Source organism: Myripristis murdjan, chromosome 17, assembly GCF_902150065.1.
Source record: "Myripristis murdjan chromosome 17, fMyrMur1.1, whole genome shotgun sequence".
Taxonomy (NCBI): domain Eukaryota; kingdom Metazoa; phylum Chordata; class Actinopteri; order Holocentriformes; family Holocentridae; genus Myripristis; species Myripristis murdjan.
Window position 1 is genome coordinate 17,119,233 of NC_043996.1, and position 6,281 is coordinate 17,125,513.

Genomic DNA, 6,281 nt, shown 5'->3' on the forward strand with positions numbered 1-6,281 from the left:
AAAAGCCCCATTGTTAGGAGTTCTTCACAAAATGCTAGGTGATCAAACATTTAAGCTGCCCAGTGTTTGAATATATTCCTTACTTAAAATTTAATGTAAGAATGCTTGCACTACCCAATGCCCATTCATGGTAAAGCATTTATAATGTAGGCCTACATTTGATGCAGCTTTATCTTCAATAATGAAGCAGCTGAAGAGGATTATAGCGCTGTAGCCACGTAAACTTATGGCAGCCAGTGGAAAGAGTGAGTGAGAGTGGAGGGAGGGGGAGCAGACAGAGAGGTTATTCAATCAGACATATGACGCTCTTCACACACACAGCAGACACATGGTGGCATATCTTTACAAGTAAAGAGTCCACCCAGTCTGCGACATGCTACACCCATTACTGTTTACCGCCGCGGCTTTCAACATCTCTGTCACCGTGATCTACTGGCTCACCCTCCTCAACGATCTCTATGACAAGTGGAAGTCAGAGCCAGAAGACATGCCCAAGAAGCCCACTGTTGCCCCGGCTGAAGGAGTCTGAACTGACTGAAATGTAGTCAACCAATGCGACCCAACCTGTAGCTTTGAAACTGATTTGGTAATTTCATCTGGAGAAGGTTTGGAGCCACACTAATTGAAATAAATGGACTGAAGCTGAATCTGCAAAGGAACAAGAAAGACAACATTTTTACAGGTAATGCATGTGATTCTCCCATCAATTTACTATGATGAGAAATCTTGAAATGTGATTTATTGTTTATGAAAAGGATTGCAGTGTTTATTAAATGGCCAAGTGCAATTTACAAATGGCAGGAGCTGCAATTTGTTGGCAAAGGTAAAATGTTTGACAAAACACCATAATAAATGAAGTATTGTGGTGCTACAGAGATGCCCTGGCCTCCAAATCATATTCTCCAGAGAGAAGAAAATATGTTTTCTTGGTACAGCCAGTAGCCTGTAGTATCACTCAGCTTTTCAAGCTGTGTATTTTAAATAATGCCAAATCAGTACCCATATTTTTTTTTAATAAGCTCTTCTACGTGCATACCCAGTTTACTAGTGGCAATGGCATGTGCCAGCAAAAACTGATCTGGGATTACAAGCTAACACCTATCTGCTCACAGCGACCGCCTTATTCACTCGACAGCCTCCTCCTGAACACATTCAGTGAACACATGTAGACCACCGCTCTTCCAGTTCAGGCCTCCTGTTTATTTTATTTTTCTACTTTCTTTTGGACTCTTTCCATCATCTACACAACATGGCAGACTACTTGATTTACGGCTTTCATCCCTTGTCTTTTTTCATTCTGGTCTTCAACACCTCTATAACTATCATCTACTGGGCTGTCCTCATGAAGGATCTGTATGAAAAGTGGAAGTCAGACCAAGAATATGTCATCAAGGAGCCTGAACCCAAGAAGACTGAGGAAGTCTGAATCAGTATGGACCTGCCTGACTGAAAAGACTGTATGTAATTTCATCTAGATTATATCAGTCAACCAGGGCATTCGTAATGTAATGTTTGTAATTTTGTAATTTCATGTGGAGAAGATTTGGTATCTATTGTTAAATTCAAATTAATGGACTGAAGGGAATCTGCAGAGGAATGAGGAACATAACACAAAATAACAGGTCATCAAACATTTTAGCTGCCCAGCGCTTTTTTGGACATTTCTTATTTAAAATCGAACGCAAGACTGTTTGCATTACCCACGTATATATATGGACATTCACAGTAATATTCACATTAATATTCACAGCATAATGTACGCCTATGTTTACTGCAGTTTTATCCTCAGTAATAAGCAGCTGAAGAGGATTATAGCACTGCAGGGACAAAGTTATGGCAGCCAGTGGAAAAAGTGAGTGAGAGTGGAGGGAGGGAGGGAGGGAGGGACGGGGGGTGAACATAGACGTGATTCAGTCAGACGTCTGAAAAGACACTCAACAGTCACACAGCAGACAAACAGAGTGACATATATTCAAGAGTGAAGAACCCAGCCAGTGTGCACCATGACCCACCCGCTGCTCATCAGCATTTTGACCGTCAACACCTCTCTGGCTATCTTCTACTGGGCCATCCTCATCAATAACCTCTACCAAATGTGGAGGCCAGACCACAGATACACCCTGAAACAGCTCAACGAGTTTGAACAAGTCTGATGCTGTGAGGACCAAACCGGCTGAAGTGGCTGCACATAATTTCATCTAGGACTAGTCAACCAGGGCAATCCAGCCTGTAGAGCTTCAGTGTCTGATTTAAAAAAAAAAAAAAAAAAAAATCATCTGGACAAGTTTTGATATCCCTTGTTAAATTCAAATTTATGGACTGAAAGGAATCTGCAAAGGAACGAGGAGGGAAACATTCTTACAGGTAACGTATGGGATTCCCCCGTCACTTTACTATGAGGAGGAATATTGATGTGAGTGATTTATTGTTTGTGAAAAGGGTTACGGTGTTGTTTGAGAGTGAGGGTGAACAAGAATAAGAAAACAACTTTGTTTGGCACTGACCATGGCAAGAAAAATCATACTTTCCTCATTTTAATGTTTTTTTTATTTTTTTTTATTTTTTAAGAAAATAATGATGACTTTATTGCTGAGCCCTAATTGAGGCATATTGTGTCACTCAACTGTTCAAACTGTGCCACAACCCAACAGCAACAGGTATGCCAAATAATGCTAAATAAATACTCTTTTTTTCTTATTTACTTTCTCCTGTGCACGGCCCCCATTTTATTTGTTTACTGGTGACGGTGACGTGTCAATGAAATCCCATTATGGATTACAGGGGAATACCTTTTTGCTGACGCTGACCACCTTATTCAATGGACAGCCTACTCCTAAGCGCACGGCAAGAATACCTTCAGCCATTACGGAGGCTCAAAATAAGATTCCTTTTATACTTCTTACTTTATTTTCAGTATTTTTTTTCTTGAATTACAACCCTTTTTATCCTCTGTATGACATGCCGCACACCTTTTATTACGGTCTGCATCCTGTCTCTTGGTTTATTCTCATTTTCAATGTTGGGGTCACCCTCATAGAATGGCACTGGCTCATTTTTCAGTATAAATATCTTCAAGAGCACCCCAGTGAAGAAACTACTAAGGACTAGAGGAAGAATCAACACCCAGAAGAAACTAAACAAATTTGGATGACTGCATCAATAGTATTTTGAATTACCCACCCTGTAGAGAATTGCAGTGATGGTGGGTTTCTTTTTCCTGCGATAACGTGCTCAGCAGGTATGCCCATTGCTTTGAAGACCTGTAACCACAGTGCTGTGTTTTTGTGCTTATTTTCAGAGTCATCAGTTTGCCCCTTGCACAATTCTGGAGTTCACACACAAGCTAAACAACACAGCCGACGAGAAGTTTCGGCTCTCCATTGCAAGGTAAGGACTGATGATTGAAAATCCTACCTCTCCCTTTCCGTCCTCATCTCCAGTGCTGTGCTTTTTTTTTTTTTTTCTTGTGTATGCTTTGTTAGAATGGAAGCTGAAAAAACTCTGATAGTGCCACATTGTCATTGCCAATGATATTTCATGAATGTGTGCTTGCAATTCAGTATATTAACATAAATATATTTATGTAAAGTACATGCAGCTTTGTTTATTATGCTTTGAGTGGTTCACAAAAACCCATTGTCATACCTGTAAACTGCATAAGAGATGGGAGATATATGTGTTATGCTTAAGGTGTAAAAAGCATGGGATATCCATAAATAACTCCCTCTTTAAAACCAAGAGAGGCTAGGTTTAGTATACATATTATATTTACTGTATGTATATGCAACCTCATCATGGAGAACTGTAAGCCTCTTTAGTGTATTACTGTCCGCCTCGCCTCTTTCATATCTCTAATCCCTGCAGATGGAAAGCTGATATCTCCCTGTGTCACAGACTCAATCCTATTAACTCTGTCTGTCCTATATTCACCTCACCTCGGTCTTCACTCCCCGGGAAATTTGACCAAGAATTCTCCTCCAAAGACCAGAATGAAGAATGCTGTGACTTGAGTCTAGACAAAGGCTTAGGAGAGCCGGCACACTTAGGCTATAAGAACTCATTTGTCTTGTGACCTACATTTTTTAATGTGCTGTACTGTTTCATTGCTGTCATTCCTTAAAGATGTACCACGTCTTGACTCTTGAACTTCACTGATATTTCCAAACCTCTGCCATCTGTTAAGCCTACCAGTGTATGAGACAATTTTAAATGCTCAAAAGGCTCAGTATTAACTCCCCCTCCTTCTTTCTGATGCACTTCTGTTGCTCCCTTTTCAAAGTGTCCACAGTGCCATGAAGGAGTTTGGAGACAGTTGAAGCAGAAAACTGATCTTTCATCAGCTGCTCACCAACAAAGAAAACTTTCAAAGTTACATCGTGGTCTTTGTGCAGACTCAATTTAAAGAGCTGTCGCTTATTAACATCTATTACGTCTAAAGTGGACCATGGAGCAGCGACCGCCGCTCTCTCTGAACTCGTCAGGAGGAGGCCTGACATGGAACCTCACACAGCTGCTGCTCCAACACCGACAGCTCCTGCAGCTGTCCAGAAGGAGGGATGAGGATGCCTATTTCGTGGACTATATCCCCCCGGCAAGAGATGCCATCACTCTTCCACGCAATGTAGTTTACATCCTAGTTGGTGTGGTTCTGGTTATAGTGGCCACTTATGCCATAGTGGGACACCTGATCAAGGATCTGATGCATGATCTAGCAGGTAACCCCAGGGTGCTGTTGTGAACTCTCAGACATATCCTGAACCGACGACTCTCCTTCCCACCACACATCTCCCATCCTGGCAACCCTGTTCTGCCTTGTGGTGTGTTCGCGGCCCTTTGTCATCCTTGGATCTTTTCGACTGTGGTTGAATCAGCCAGCCATCTTTTCCATTTCGTGTATGACCCTTTCTTCCACGTGTGTTTGTTCCTTCATTTCATCTGTGGTTTGAGTACATAGGTAATTTCCAAGATCATTCATACCTTCCCTCTGATAATGCCATCATGTTAAAATGCCATCAACAGAGCAAAGTTGTGTGAGTGTCTAGGTGGAAGAGAAAACCCCTACAAAGTGAGATCTTATTGGAATAGGTATAGGCACTGAGAAAACACTTTAATTTCATTCTCTCTTTTTCTCCCCTCTTCTTTTCTCACAGACTGGATTCTTGGCCCAAAACCAGTTCAAGATGACTCTGAGGGAGGAAGCACAGAGATAAAGGAGGAGCAGCGGGCAAGCATTTCCTGTGTGCTGGTGGAGGAAGACAGATTGAGGATGGAGAAGGAGAGGGAGGGGGTGTTGCCAGGGCTGGGAGCTGGAAGCTGCCGTCCCTCTATCGCCCCGCTAAGAAGCTCTATCACTTCTTACCCGGGGGAAAAGAGAACATCCACTCATAGTGTGTCCTTCGCTTGTCCAGTGACCCCTTACGTCACTTCCCTCTGAGTTTTTCAATGCCATTTTCTCACACAAATCACTCAGTCCGTTTTTTTGCCACCATTTCAATTTCCCATGAGCGCAAACATACATGTCCCCTGTTTATTGTAGTGATGCTTCAGAAAAGGCACTTGATATACTGGAAATGTTCAGCACTTTAAATTTGTCCTTGTTTTACTTCAAGAGATGTAATTGTTCCCTTACTTTGTAAAATATTTTGTAAATTAATTATTCCAGTCATGTTCCAGTACTTTATTTTTTCACTCTGCACAATTTCTCAAGAATTTCCCACAAATGATATTACAAACTAATGATAGTTTTCAGAAATGCTTGTCTGGTCACTGTTACAACCACAGCAGTCACAGTCTGTTATCTGGCAGGAGCACTGATGTTTTTCTCATAGTACTTCTGCATAAATGCCACCTGAGCCTGAGATGTAAGAAAAAAAGTGCATTTGCGTATAGACAGTGTAAAATTTAATGTTTTGTGGCAGTGAACTGAGTTCAGTTCACTGTCATTTCAACAGGGTGGGGATTACAAGAAAAGGCTGTCAGATCTTTCCAAGAAAATATCAAGAAAATCGGAATAAATTGCAAATGAATCGCAATTTCTATTTACTTATTGGTCAGACTGAGAGTGGACTGTCCCCCGCTGAGCTGTATATCCAACGCAACAAACAAAGCCGTTATTTTCCCAATGCATCACACGTGTTACTGTAATCTGTCCATCAAGTACAAGTACATGTTTTCCTGTTCTGCTGTTGGATTAAGCTTGTGTCTAATAAAGGACTGAACAACAGGAGAGTGTTATTGTGTCTGTCTCTTCTGCTAATCCATCTTACCTACCTCTAATACCA

General features: G+C 41.4%; 1 long non-coding RNA gene across 2 annotated transcripts; it reads left to right on the forward strand.

The window, feature by feature from the left end:
* The first annotated feature begins 285 nt into the window (after window positions 1-285).
* On the forward strand, window positions 286-6,223 carry LOC115374995 (uncharacterized). Of its 2 annotated transcripts, XR_003929687.1 has the most exons (4): window positions 286-682; window positions 1,349-2,364; window positions 3,299-3,387; window positions 5,151-6,223. It is a non-coding gene; the product is annotated as an uncharacterized LOC115374995 (long non-coding RNA). The 2 variants fall into 2 exon arrangements; XR_003929686.1 differs by lacking the exon at window positions 286-682 and having other exon boundaries at window positions 1,118-2,364.
* Window positions 6,224-6,281: the final 58 nt, after the last annotated feature.